The sequence below is a fragment of the Danio rerio genome, chromosome 2 (assembly GCF_049306965.1).
Source record: "Danio rerio strain Tuebingen ecotype United States chromosome 2, GRCz12tu, whole genome shotgun sequence".
In the NCBI taxonomy this organism is placed as follows: Eukaryota; Metazoa; Chordata; class Actinopteri; order Cypriniformes; family Danionidae; genus Danio; species Danio rerio.
Genome location: NC_133177.1, coordinates 17,263,658 through 17,279,366, shown reverse-complemented (window position 1 = coordinate 17,279,366; position 15,709 = coordinate 17,263,658). Strand labels below are relative to the sequence as shown.

Here is a 15,709-nt window from a genome sequence, read left to right as displayed (position 1 = left end):
GGTGACATTGTTGGTCTTTAAAACATACCTGGCCAGAAAGGTTAAAACATCGCCATCTTCTACGAAAGGATTGTACATGTGAACTGTGAGCGGCAAGAAGTCTTGAGCGAAAGCCGGGATGAGCTTCAAATCTGCCAGCTTTGGATGACCACTTTTTCTTCCCCATGCTTCATTGAAAGCCACACAGTCACTCAGTTGGAAGAACATCAGATCCATAAAACCAGCCAAAGCAAAATCTTGCAGGCAGAAAATCAATGAAGCAGACACACCAAAAACTCCTCTTAGCACCTCCATCACCACAAAATCTCTTCCAAACTTCTTGAAGTCAGCTGAAGTCTCCTTTTCCACCAAGATACTAACTGTTTTTTTTAACCGCACCAGCATGGTCGGCCATTGTGTCTCTTCTTTAGCAGGATCCATTTATCCAATTTAATATATAGAGCCCGGGTAGGGCATGTATCAAATATTAAACTGATAAGAACAGATTTTTCTTTCAAAAAAATTTTTATTGACAGCTTTTTACATACAATTTTCATCATAAAAACACATTTTGATCTTTTACATATTTTTCCCCTAAATATAAAGCTTAAAGAGTAAATAAATACATAAATAAAATGGAGGATAAATTAAAAGGTTAAGTGCTTTGTGTGAACTTAAAATACAATGCTTCTTCTTTTGTCATAGTGTTTGTATAAAAGACATGTTTTTAAAATCAAAAGCATACAATGAAGTAAAATCAAGGCTGTTCAATAAAAATAAAGGATAAAAAATGAAAAACATAAACAATAAAAATAGCCTAAAACTTGTTGGCTAGTCACTATTTTAACTAAACACTGGACTTAAAGGAGACAGAAAACACACTTTAAAACATTTTAGCACACTTTAAAAGACAATAAAACACAGACAATAAACAGTAATTTTTTCCTTTAAAATCTCGATTTTTGGAAGAAATAAAAGTGTATGTTGTGCAAAAGTCTTTTATGTGTGTGTGTGTGTTATGTCAAAAGAGTCCAGACGTAGCATTGATAAAAGTGCTAAAAACGGTCCAGTAAAATGACGTCATACCGTCCGATGTAGACGGGTTGACGCAATCAAAAGAAATAAAATAATTTCTTTGTGCAGGAGCGAGGGTGAGTCATAACAATAAAGTCCATTCACACCAGCTCTCCAGGACGGTCACAGTCCCTGTGTTTCAGGGGCATAGCGGAGGTCCCCCTCCTCCTGCCCGCAGGCCCGCTGTTCCTGTAGCCAGAGTGGTGAGGGTGCATCTATGGGCAGCCAGGTACGGTGGCGGCCGGGACCTCCTCCGTGTGACCCCGGCCCCCTCGTTCTCTTGTCGAGTTCCGGTACCCCCATAGTGTGGTTGTTGCCATTTTCTTTATCCCTTGGAGGGGTACCGTGACCTGCTTCCCCACCAGCAGGTTTCTTGTGAGCCAGATGGCATCCTTAATGGCACTCAGGGTGAGCCAGAGCGATGTGAAATCCTTTTGGTCATGTCCTTCACGCCCTGGCCCACCCAGTGGAAGGCAAGTTGGTAGTCCATATGGGCCTGATGATACAGGGGGGCCGGTCGAGATGGGGTTCTTGGCCATGCCTCTGGAGTGCATAACCACCCTGACCGGGAGGATCTCATGTGCCACCATCCACGACAGGTCCTTGTGTTCGTTCTGGAGAGCTGGGTGGGCCGCGTTCCTCCAAACTTGTTGGGCCTCACATAATGTGAGACCCGGGACCCGACTCACCGTCTCTCGATCCTGTACAAGAGAAATGAGAGCCTTGTGGTTAGTTAAAATGGTGACATCGTTGGTCTCTAAAACATACTTCTTTAAAAATTTCTTTATAAAATCATATTCCCTAAGTAAATTAAAAGACACTGGGTTTTTAAGGTCAACCGGTAAAACTTTCAGGGTTCTCAGATAGGACCCCATCCAGAAGCGTGTCATGGCGGCCGTTTTGTTTTCTCTGGATCAACGTGGGGTCATCGTGTAGCTAAAATGCAGGACGGTGAAGCGGCTGCCTAAAAACAGGTGGGGATCCGGAAGGCCTTTTCCACCATGTTCTGTTTTTTTCTTTAATTCTGCTCTTCTCAGGCGCTCCCACTTGGATCCCCACAGGAAATAAAACATCGCCCGTTCCAACTTCCTGATAAAACGTGTTGGTGGACTAAAAACAAAAGAAACAAGTAAAATGAGTGGTAAAATTACAGATTTAAAAATCAATATTTTACCCTCTATTGTAAACTTACGTAACCCCCAGAATCCTAACTTTTGATTTACCTTATATCATATGGATGTACACTTCCAATTTTGCCCTCCACCACCCTCTTTGTCAAATTTCACCCCTAAATTTTTTAAATCATTATCCTTAAAAGTCAGCTCTAGTCCTTCTGTGACGACGTTACCCCACGGCCTGAAGAGCTGGGCCTCAGACTTTTTTGGGTTTAATTTAGCGCCAGAGGCCCGACTGTAGAAATCGGTCAAATCCATGGCTCTTCAGGCCAAGGTGAGGTCTGTCGTTAAAAGGGTAACGTCGTTCATATATAAAACCCAAGATGCTGTTAAACCCCCCGGAATTTTAAAACCTGTAATCAATTTATCCCTTCTCAAGAGCTGAGCCATTGGTTCTATACAAACCACATACAGGAGTGGAGATAACGGACACCCTTGACGGACGCCACTGCAGATATTTACTGCTATTGTTAAATACCCATTTACAATAATTTTGCTGACAAGGTCATTGTACAGCAGTCCCACCCATGCTAAAAATCTTCCCGGGAACCCCGAGACTCTGTCAAATGCTTTTTCAAAATCTAAATTTACCACAGCTAGACGAATGTTTCTGTCTCTCGCGTAACAGATGGCGTCTCGGATTAGCAATAGGCTGTCCGTGATTATCCTCCCGGGCACAGCACAGGCTTGATCCGGGTGGATTACATCCTCTAAAACTGTCAATATCCGTGTCGCTAAAATCAATAAAAGAGTAATTGGTCGCCAATTTTTCAAATTAGTCTTATCATCTTTTTTAAAAAGCAGAGAAACTATTTCTAATCTAAAATCTGCAGGTAATTTGTTAAAATTTTCGAATTCATTAAAAACAGTCAGTAAAACCCCAGCTAAAATGTCCCAGAAACATTGATAAAACTCCAGGGGAAGACCGTCCATTCCTGGAGACTTCACCTTCTTAAAACTTTTAAGAGCTTTATCTAAATCTTGTTTTTTAAAATCATGGGTTAAAACTGAATGTTTTTCCTTTTGTACTTTTTTGTCTAAAAAATTTAAAACCTCATTTAGAGCATCTTTGTGTACTATTTTTTGTTTATATAAATTTCCGTAAAACTTTTCAACTTCTTTTAAAACCCCCTCTGTGGTATTTAAAATAATCCCCTCATCGTTTTTAATCTTTGATAACCCCCACTGATAAGAACAGTTTTTTTTTTTTTATTATCAAAATTCACATTACAGACATTCCATATACATTACTCATACCCCAAACTTCACCTTATATCCCAGCAAATAAAACTTAATGTTAACACTGTTTCATCTATCCCACTCCCACTCTTGGTAGACCTTCCCATATTTTCCTAGTTTCCTCCTCCACAAAACAAGACCTTATGGCCTTTTACTATTGTCGCTATTTTACTCAGTAACTTTAACCACAAGATCTCTGGTGCCAAATGGTGTATTTTCTTCCTTTAACATTCTGTTCTCCACTCCCACAGTACACACTTTCCTTCTGAGATTACCTCCCAGACTACTCTTGCTCTTTTTTTCTTTACACCTTCTAATCCTTTCCTATATATAACCAGATCCCTCGTTAGTATTGGCCCCTTCCGTTCCTCCCACCAAGCCATCACCAACCTCCATAGCTTAGTTGCCCCTGGGCACCCCTAAAAGGCATGCTCAACTGTTTCCTCCCCCTCACAGCCTACTGGGCATTTTGGTGACTTCCTAGAGCCATGTCTATATAGCCGTTCTCGCACTGGTAGCTGGCCCAAAGCCGCCAACCAATAGACCAATTACCATGTTTGTAAACATTCAGGATGCGCGCGCAGGGAGGTGGCAGAAAGCAACTGGGAGCCCTAGCATTTACAGCGAGGGGATGACATCTGGGGGCTGTTCCAGAAAGCAGGTTATGTGACATACCCGGGTAAGTTTGAGAGTAAGTAGGTGGATAACCTCAACTTTGGTTCCAAAATCGGAAGTAACTTCTGGGTATGTTAAGTAGCCATAGCAACTTACTCTCTGAAGATAACCTGCTCCGGAGCAGGTTATGTTCAGAGAGTAAGTTGCTATGTTTCAGAGTTTGTCTGTTTCAGAGAGTTTACTGAGCACTGCGTGCTCTTTTGATGAAAATATTGATGGATGTGGACACACAGATACAAGTTTTTTCGTTGTGAGAGGGTTATAAGTGCATAGTTTTTTTCATAACCAAATTCATAATGTTAATGTATTTAACAAACCTTTTTGAAATCAAATGTGACAAACCGCGGGTCTGCGCTTACCATAAAAAACATTCAGTGCAGCTCTTTGTATTCGCGTCAGGGCATTTTAGGCAACTGTACAATGTGGCAGTATGACCACCTGTACAGTATGCCTGGCACTGAACTGTTTTTTACACTTTTGTACAGTTCCTTGGTCATACATTACTCCGTATCATTACACAGATGATTCAAAGCACGGGAATAGCGTACTGGACAATGCGTCGATAAAGAACAACGGAGCGCACAACGGAGCGCACAACGGAGCGAGTTCGAATCTTACTTACAGATCTTGTGTTTTTTCTCTCCTTCTGAACCCTCACATTTTTCTGTATACTATTATAAGTGGCAGCTTTGTCTTTTGTAGGAAAATATATCTTTAATTTAAGATGTAGGATGTCGTTCTTTTATATACATTCACGCACACACACCTACATTTTTTAATATAATATTTTTTTCAGGGTTTCTAAATGCTATTGTGTGCATTAATTGCAGCCGATTTTAAAGCTCCATCAGTCACTAAAGGACACTGATAATATAAAATTTGTCCAAAGTATAAGTGTGCAGGTACAACTTAATTTTCTATCCTTAATCTTTTGGTGTTTTAACTATTAAACTCATTACTGCTTCCACTTACCAGCTCATCACACACTCCACCTCATCACTATGTTCAGGCTAAATGGTTGATTTTCAGGAAGTAATGATTCGAGTGTATAATACAAATATAGTAAAAAAAAAACTATAAAGCAAATGTTGCTTAACACAATGTTTATTTTTATTATATTTGTATTATAAAATAGAATCATTACTGGGCACTACATTGTTACTTGCTGGAGGACAAAATATTTTCTGCCTTATACGATGACACGTACCTGCAGCCTGACCCAGAGGAAATCTCAGTGACCCAAGCAGACAAAACAGATGGAAGAGTGCTAAAAATATATAATTAGTCAAAAAACTATGTTTAATCAAATAGTTTGATCTGTTGATTTCTTAATTTCCTGAAATAAAATGAATGATTTTGTACACTGCTTTATACACACACCTTTCAACGTGTAACATATTTTTCATATACATTTCTCATCTTTATCTTTGAAGATGGACCTTATACAGCTACTTTAGAATTTAAATATGCAGATAAAAGATTTTGTGATCCAAGAGTAATATTTAAATATGGAAAAGTGCAGAAAATTCTTACACTGCTTGTTAGTTGAGGCAGAAGGAACTTCGTCTGCATGCAAAATAAAAAGAACCTAAAGCTATCTGACAACAATCACTTACAACAGTGACAGAGTGTGTGGTTTAAGTCAAAAACTCAACCACTGAAAAGCCTTTATTATAGGACACAGCAGTTAGACAGGACTCTTTCTATTAGCTGCATGTCAGAAAGAATATTCTAGAGTGTTAAATAAAGAGCTCCAGTAATTAAATATTACCTTTTATGATAATGTTTCTGTGTTTAATGACTTTGGACAGAGTTCTAGCTCCAGAAAGATTACAATTTCTATAAGCCTTATAAGTCAACACACATATTGTGGCCTTAAGAAATTAATGGCAAGAAAAATAAATGCATGAATGGTTACACAACATACTCAAAAAGGATGTTAAAGAGTAGTTTAATTTATCATTACAATAAAATGGAGGGTGGCATGTGTAATTTAATGAACTAATAAATTTTCTTATTATTTATTTTTTATTTTCTTATCTATTTCTTATTCTATATTTCTTTCCTTCGTTGAAGCAGATGTGTAATCTCTGTGTTTAAAACCTCCAGCTTCGCCTCTGTAAAGTGTGTTGCCCTTTTTTTCTCACCGTGACTTTCTATGGTGACTCGTGAATTCGGCGATCTACTGAAAATGCCTTCAGGTGTGTGCCGTGCACGCGCATTAACCCGCGGTTATCTTCAGGAGGTTGATTTAACTAACTCTTGTCACCTGTTTTGGAACCAACATACTCGCGGTAAGCAGGTTTTGGGTAAATCAACCGAGAGTTTAGGTTTTAGCAGATGGTAAGTTAACCCAGCTTTCTGGAATACCCCCCAGATGCGGTGCAGAGTTTGTTTTGTCTTAGAAATAAGATATATTACTTACATATTATATATATTATTTACATAATGCTTACAGCATATTATAACAGCTCGTCACCCAGTGACAAGCACAGTGATTCAGCAAAATTAATGTTAAAGTGAGCGGCGTTGATCTGACAGCTCCATTTGCGATAGCTCCCTCCCAATGAATATTTGATTAGACGAAATGACCAAGCATCCAGCCCGAAATATACAATCTCAATGAAGCTTCGAGTGATTTTACAAGAGAGAAGTTAAAGGTTTACAAGTCTTTTGATGCCAACAATGTTGTTCTTTGAGGTCATGTGCAATAAATATTGCTCAATGATGACCAGATTCAAGAGCTGAACAAAGAGATTCCGCCTAGCCAAACACAAGGAAACAAGACGGAGCTAACTATATACAAGCCCTGGGTAATTAATCACCAACACGCAAAAACGACTGCATTCTGACAGTGAACTTCACCTGTACGGCAGGGTGTGTGAAATTACACATAAAGGTAAAGTTGGTTTTATATTCACACATTCAGACTTTCTCCTTAATAATATAATTTCATAAAAATATTATTTGCAAACTCTAAATAGCGAAATCATATTAGCAACAGCCAATGACTATCAAAGTATAACATTGTTCACAGTCAAATAAACAGTGTTAATGTTGTTTTCAAGTCACACTTGCAGGTTATTTCAGACCGAATATTCAAAGTGCCGTGATAAACAATATAGGGAGTTTGTCACAAGTTGTTACTGAATGAATGTGTGAATAATATAAAACTAAGTTTACCTTAATAAACTTTCACGTTTCATTCTTAGCATTCAGTTTCAGCAGTTTAATTAACCATATGTAACTGTTTTTGCTGAAATCATTTCTTCAATCAAAAACGAGTGATGTGTATGATTCAGCATAGCGTGAACTGACCTGATATGACATGAGAACTGCAGAGTCCAGCATTTCTAATTAGCTCCTCACTTTATTCAGCTCCCATTTAGCCAAAGACGTCTGCAGTCGGTATTAAAGCAATGTGTGGTGTATGGTAAAAGTTAAGTTTTCTATTTTTGGACTCAAATTTGGCATCCTACCGCAAAACACGACATCTTTCCCATTGTAGCCTGTCTGTTTTCTGCAACCGGGGACCAGTGTGACGTCATGTGTGACGTAGGTTGGTAATTAGTCTATTTACATCCTTGCAGGCCCCGGTCAGGTACCCTGACTGCAACATTGCCCAATTTAATTTACGTGTGCCCACATTTGTCGCTGAGCCCTGCATCATTTCATCACACATTCTATTATACAGCTGTTTATGCTGCAGAATCAAGGACTGATCTAAACACCACTGCTTTCCTACCACAAAATCTACCAACCATTGATAATACGCTGGTCTGTAGGTCGACCATGGCACTGTTCCTCTCCTAGGACTGACTGATCTAAATGTGTAGGCTAACCAAAAACGGGCCAAGAACCTAGCTTTATACTCTACCTCCTGTGTAGCCAAACTGGCCGCAATTGAAAAAAAAATAGTGCTTCCATCTTGAGGGGGATACATAGGACTCCCCTGCCACCCTCACCTATACTGTTGAACATTTGCATCCTTGCCACCACTTCCGTGCCCCCCATCCAAAGAAAGGAAAACACTTCTCTCTCTAATCTTCTCCCACACAAATGTGGGACAGGGAAAACATAAGCCAAATTGTTTAGATTTGGAAGGAGGTCTGCTTTAACCACTTCCAACCTTCCCCACAAAGACAGCCTCCTCAACCCCCACCTGGCTATTTTGGCTTTGACTGATTTTAATCTGGCTTACCAGTTTTCCCGGTCACTATTCTTTCTATAAAACCAGACTCTTAAGATCTTTAAACCATCCGCACAAAGATTGTAACCACCCGGCACATCTTCCCTTGCAGCCCACCGACCTGCAAACATTGTAGATGATTTGCCACATTGACACGTGCCCCTGAAACCTCACAAAACCCATCCAGGATTTTGCCTGCCACATCAAAATCCCGGTCGGAAGTCAGGAACAGTGTCATGTCATCTGCATACGCTACTACCTTGGCACACACCCCCTTACCCCCAGGCAGATGTATGGCATTCAGTAAAACTGCCTTCCTCAGAGCTGCCAAAAAGGGCTCCAAGGACAGGTCATAAAGTAAGGGGGACAAGGGACACCACTTCCACACTCCCCCCAATTTTTCTACCCTTCCTGAATACTGCCCATTTATTTTTATTCTGCTAAAAATCTTTGTATACAGTAGTTTTACCCATGACTTGAACACAGGACCAAACCCTGTTTGAGCCAGGGTGGCCATTAAAAATGCATGACTCACCCTGTCAAACGCCTTCTCCTGGTCCAGACTCAGAATTGCCAGGAGCAACTGGCGCTGCTCCACCCAGCTTAGCACGTGTCTGACTAAAGCCAGATTCAAATCACCTGACCTTCCTGGCACCCTGCATGTCTGGTCAGGCTGCACCACAACTCCAATCACCTTCTTAAGCCTTTCTGTAAGTACTTTGGCCAGCACCTTGTAATCTGTTGTTAACAATGTTATTGGCCTCCAATTTGCTAGATCTTTCTTACACCCTTTTTTGTGCACCAGTTTCACCAAACCTGTCCTCATTGTTACTGGCAACTCGTTTCTTCCCAAACTCTCTTCATACACATTTACTAAATCTATGCCTATCCACGGCAGAGCTAACTTAAAAATTCTCCCGGGAGACCATCACACCCTGGAGCTGTTCCCTTTTTTAGTGTTGCTATCGCAGAGCTCACCTCCTGAAGTGTCAAAGGACTTTCCAGTGTCTCTCTGTCCTCCTCCTTCAACACACCCTCTAGCTTATCCAAGTATGTACTAAAGGAGTCTTCCGCCTTCCCTTTTTTCCCAAACAATTCTCTATAAAAGACTTCTGCAATGCCCAACATTCCTTGTATTGTAGTTTCTTCTCCACCATCACTCTTCAACCCCTCTAGTAGGCTGTGATGTTGTCTACTCCGTACAGATGTAAAGAAGTACTTTGTAGGCCTCTCATCAAAGAGACGCTTCTGCGTGCCTGACCACAAAAGGAAGAACTTGGCCCTACTCCAATACAGATCCTTTATGACACCTTGAAGGTATCTTGCCCTTGCCCACCTCTGAGCCGTCCCCAGTGCCCCATTACCCCATAGTGATTGCAGTTCTTCGGACCACTGTCTACCCTTGGCCTGCTTATTTTTTTGCCACAGCTATGACAAAAAAAGGCCACTCTCTCCTTAAACCCCTCCCACCAATCCCATTGGTTTTTATAGAAACCCTGAAGATTTTTCCACCCGGCCACTAAATTATAAAGAGCAACGCAAAAAGTCCTATCTTCTAAGAATGAAGTGTTAAATCGCCACATGCCTCTCCCTCTCTCCATTCCTCCAACCTCCACTTGTACTCCAACTAAAACATGGTCTGAACACATTGGCTGCTGAGTATATTGGCCTACTTTTACGCCAGCTTGAAAAATTAAATAGTCTAGCCTAGAGCCCATTTGTCTACTATTTTGCCAAGTATGCCTCGGCTTATGGCCTCCTGCCATATTTGGAGTCTTTCAAATTAAATTTAGCCATCAAAAGGGCCAACTCTTTACCTGAGTCATTGTCTAGGGACATATTGAAGTCTCCCCCCAAAACTAAAAATCTGTTAGTAAATAAACATGGCTTCAAAACATTTAGAAACCCTTTCCTCTCCCCCATCTTACTCGGCATGTAAACATTAATAAAACGGAAAGCCACTCCCCTCCACCTAGCATCCACTAACAAGATTCTCCCAGGGATTAATACACTTATTACCTCCAATTGGAGGTCCCACGAATAAAACTAAATTCCCACTCCATCTGCTAACATTCCCCGCACCCTAGCAGGAAATTATTGCAGTCTTCTTTTCCCTGTAAGTGGCATTCTTGCAGAAAACAAACATCGAAATTAGACATTTTCAGTGAAAGAAAAACTGAAGTCCTCCTCTGTAATCCCCTTAACCCCCTTGCATTCAACTTAGCCATTCTTTGGCATGTCATAATGTTTCCCAAAAAAAAAAAAAAAAAAAAAATCTTATTCAGTTTGCCCACTATTCTTTCTCAAACTTTTCCTTCTCCCACCCCTCCCCAATGAATATTCCATATCTCCCCCATTCCCCCTTTCCCTCCTGCCCTCCTATTGCCTATTTGAGCCCTCCCCCTTACCCAAGCTTTCTTCAGTATCCATTGTTGCTCCCCCTCCTGAAAGGTCCAAGTCCATGTCAAGTAGACTCAACTTCCCCTCCCAGCCCTTTTCAATCTCACCCTCCTGAGGCTGGAGTTTGGTACACTTTCGTTCACGTTCCTTTAGGCTGATTTATACTTCTGCATCAAACGCCTGCTACGGCGCTGACGCATAGACCTTCGCCGTGGCCATCGGCGTCACTGACGTGCACCTCTCAAAAAATGTAACTACACGTCACAACAACGCGTAGCGCAAGCTCTGTGATTGGTTGGCTTGGTAGCGCTGACAAGTCTGGGCGGGACCGAGAGCCACGCGAATGGCGAGAGCGATTGTTTACAAGTGTGGAGTCCCGTGAAGGAGCTCCGGATGGAAAGTTTTGTTTTGTGTTTACCTCATAGTTAAAGTTGTCGCACGTCCGCCAGTTCCTGCCTTAAAATGAGCAAGTTTGTGCCACTTGTACATCCCGGAAGTGTTCAGGAAAAGCAAAAAAGCAGCGAAGAAAATCGACACAGAGGAACATTTACACCTCACTGCCAACTAGGGTTTCGGAAGTGTTAATGCAGACCAACGGAGACAGCGCGCAGAGGTATAAATGCACAGCCATGCGCGTTGCATGCGCCGTGGGTTACTCCGGTCACTTGACCCAGAAGTATAAACCAGGCTTTAGGCTCTTTTCGTTAGGCCTCCGCCTCCTCATTTCCAGCCCTGCCTCTCCCGCCGCACCTTCCTGCTGCTGGGCTGAGTAGCTGGATAGCTTCGCCTCCTCTGTCTCCTCAAACATCCCTCGAAGGGCTTCGGTCACATTAAACTCTGACCACTCCTGCGATGGTGCCACCAGCGATGATTCTCCCTGGTCCTTTACCTGCTCTTCATCAACACCATCACGCATGGCCCCAGTCTGGTCCTTCTCTGCTCTTCCTGGCTTTTCACCTGAAGGGCCTGCCTCCTGGGACTCTAGCAAATGATCAAAGTCCGCCTGCAAATCATGTCTTTCTTTGAATAGACTGGCATAGGATTTTTGTCTTCTTGGGCATGATCGAAACAAGTGATCCTTTTTCCCACACAGGCTACAGGTCTTTGGTTCTGGACAGCCAGAGGCATCATGCTCAGCCGATCCACAATGGCGGCCCCACTGCCCCACACAGTCCGCCTTCACGTGACCTTGAGCGCCGCACTTCCTGCAGTACACTGGCTGGCCTGGGTAATGGAAATAGCCCCTATTGGACCCAATAAAAAAGGATCCGGGTGGGTGTACAATCCCTCCTGGCGATGCTGCATCCGCTCTCATCTTTACGAGGTATCGCCTTTTCCCATTCCAAATGCCATACCGATCTTTCAATCGCTCTCCTCCCTTCACAGAATCACAGTACCTGGCCAGAAAGGTTAAAACATCGCCATCTTCCACGAAAGGATTGTACAGTAGGTGAGAGTTCAAAGTGGCTATTAACGCCGTTTGAAATAGGTGCCGCTCTGTTTTTAGTGTATGACCGCAGTTTGTGAATGAGCCGCCAGGGGGCGCAAAGGGACGGGATGCGAACGGACAGAAATAGCCCATACAGCAGCTACTGTGCTTGTAAATGATATTAAACAATATGTCAAAGTATTATAATTCCTTCATTAATCATTTAAAATTTGTTAACACTCTTTATTGTAAACTTTTTAGGTGCAAAGAGGATTCGTTTTGGAAAATAGAATTAAAGAAGTAAAAGACAACTAAAATGAAAGCACAAACATTTAGTACAAATAAGTAGTCTTAAATAAACAAAATAAATAAATAAATAAAGCAGCCTAAATATAGAAAGATGTTCAGTGTTTGCTATTTTGATAGGACTAAGACAAGACATTTTCATTTATGTTTTATTTCTGTTTTTATTTCCATTTTCGTTGTTGATTATATTTTACTATCTCATTTATGTCTCAACAATTGTACATAATAATAAACGAATAATGAACATAAATAAAAAATGAAAATAGGCCTAAATAAATTATTTATTTAAAGACATTGCTGTACAGTACGTGAAACACTGAGAAACGGTCAGCAGCATGGTCTAAATAGCTTAAGTTTAATGCTGCTTCATCAAAAGAAAAAATAAATTGACCTACCTTAACCAGATCACTAAAAGTATAATAAAAATATTTTTGCCGCAGGACATAAATTAAGTCTCGCAGGTTTATTTTTAATAATTTAGTTTCAGTTCAGTTCAGTTTTTTTTGTTTTTTTTTCAAAACGTCAATGTTCTCCTTTAAAGTAGCTATAACTGTTGTTTTGTTTTGTTTTTTTTTACTTAATGGCTCAGTATGTTTTGTATTTTAACTTCATATTCAGTCACCTTGCATTTGTGTGTGAAATATAATGCCGCATAACCGGGGAAAAAGAAGAAAAAGCTGTCAAAGGTTAGAGCTAATTCATCAAAATAAGCTATATTAAAATAAGCTATATTAAAATACAGCATTTATGTTAATACAGGCAGAGTGTGAACAAACTCAAGGCTAAGATATGCGCTTGTCTTTTAATGGATTTAAAAATTTTTGCGGCCTTTTTATAGGCTACAGGCTACTATGGTGTATAATAATGTTTTTTTTTCTTTTTTTTTGTAAGGTAAAGGACAATGCATATTATATTATTGATGTAAAATTAGGCTAAAACTTACCATTGATAAACCTCAAGCAGATCACTTAAAGTATAATAAAAATAATGTGAGTGTGTGTATATATATATATATATATATATATATATATATATATATATATATATATATATATATATATATATTCTTAATAAACTTCACAGCCACAAATATAAAAAACACAACTTTTATTAAAACTGGGCGAGGATTAGAAAGAATACGATGCTTGTTATATAATTTAAATTTTGATTCCAATTTCTGCAAGCACATTTTTTTCACTCGCTACTCTGCCAGAAACTTCGCCACCGGAGAGCACCTCAATAATGTAAACATTTGTTTAAGGATGGAGCGCAAGATATGCCGAGTGGCAACATGTGAAGAACGATGGCAAAGCTAAGTGTGATTATTGTAATAAACTAAGTTATAAAGCAGAGTGTCCCGACCAACAGGACTAAGCATATGCGGTTGGCTCATTCTTCATGAATATAGAATTAAAATAATGGCGCGTTAGGTTCACAAAGCAGCGCATTCTCTCCGCCTCATCATTTATAACCAGTGGGACACGTTGCTGAAGCAGGAGAGACACTCCGTCATTCATAATAGCTGATGTATCGGAGTCGAAAGAATATATCAAAGAGGAATTTTCTTTTAACAGTGCCGATATGTTTAATCTTTTTTTTTTTCGTGTCATTTCTCTTCAGCAAATTATATAATCTTTAAAGCTGCTTGATTCTTTTAAAACCAAAAGCAGAGCCCGTCAATTGGTGTTTTTCCATAAGATACTCCTTTATGAATGTTTTAATTTTTGATTAAAGTCTTTAATGTGCTTTTTGATAGTTTTATTTTATTTCAAGCAGCACCTAAATGCGAATTTACCCTCAAAACTTGGCATGAGAGCGATGCAAGTCATGTGTCGCATAATTGCCTTTTTTCCCTGCGCGTGCGCGATCAATTTCTGATCTTTTTGCAACTAAAATGAAAGCATAAACATTCAGTATAAATAAGTAGTCTTAAATAAATAAATAAATAAAGCAGTCTTTTAACCTAAATATAGAGAGATGTTCAGTGTTTGCTATTTTGATAGGACTAAGAAAAGACATTTAGACATTTCATTTATGTTTTTATTTCTGTTTTTACTTACATTTTCGTTGTTGACTATAGTTTACTATCTAATGTTAGTAGTCTCAGACCCCAAAACCTCAACCTTTGCCTATTTTCCCTATCATATCCTTCTAATTTCCCTGATCTCCATCCTCTCTGTCGAATTTAACGCCTTAAATTTTAAAATTATCATCTCGTCTAAAAAACCAAGTCTTGTCTCCCTCTGTCAATGTCACCCCATGGCCTCTTTTTAGTTTATGGCCTGAGGCCCGACCGTACCAGTCGGTCAAATCCATTGCTCTTCGGGCTGTTTAAAGATTAGCTGATAAATGAGTGACATCGTCCATGTATAAAATACATGTTGCTGTCTATCCCCCTTTCCCAGGAATGTTAAAACCTTTAATCCATTTATCCCTTCTCAAGATCAGTGCCAGTGGTTAGATACAAGCCACATACAAAAGGGGAGATAAAGGACATCCCTGACGGACACCGCTGAGTATATTTTCAGCTTTGGAAAATTGCCCATTTACTAAGGACTTACTGATCAATGAATCAGATAACAAGCCGTCAAATGCTTTTTCAGAGTCTAAATTTAGGACTATGAGCCAAAAATCTCTCACATAACAGATGGTGTCTCCGATCAGCACCAAGCTGTCCATGCAGGGTAGAGGTCTGCATTCCTGCGGCTGTCCCGCGGGCACCGCGGGACCCGACCAGATTTCTACGGCGCGGGTATAAATTTCTGAATAAATCACGGGAGCGGTCGGTAACGGGTTTAATTTGGGACGGGAGCGGGCTGTCTAGCAATATCGCTCCGGACTCCCGAGTGAGCACGCGTATGTATGTGTGTAAATGAAATAGTGCGATGCTGTGTTTAGCTTGTTTGTTGCAGTGTGTGTGTGTGTGTGTGTGTGTGTGTGTGTGTGTGTGTGTGTGTGTGTGTGTGTGTGTGTGTGTGTGTGTATGTATGTATGTATGTATGTATGTATGTATGTATGTATGTATGTATGTATGTATGCATGTATGCGCACGCGCGAATGAGAGATGTGTGTTTGTGCGCGCACGAATGAGAGAGAGAGAGCTTTGCCTGTGTTTGTGCTTGGTGCTTATGAGTGTGTGTTAGAGGGCGCGCGCACAAATGAAAGAGAGAAAGCTTTGTCTGTGTGTGTGTGCTTGGTGCTGTGCGTGTGTGTGTTTATACAGACAGCTTGTTATAGGCTGTC

At 40.5% G+C, this 15,709-nt stretch overlaps 1 long non-coding RNA gene across 1 annotated transcript; it reads right to left on the bottom strand.

The window, feature by feature from the left end:
- Window positions 1–495: 495 nt before the first annotated feature.
- On the bottom strand, window positions 496–2,866 carry LOC141378000 (uncharacterized). The gene is made up of 3 exons (XR_012391242.1): window positions 2,277–2,866; window positions 1,893–2,163; window positions 496–1,754 (listed from the first exon to the last, which is right to left on the bottom strand). It is a non-coding gene; the product is annotated as an uncharacterized lncRNA (long non-coding RNA).
- Window positions 2,867–15,709: the final 12,843 nt, after the last annotated feature.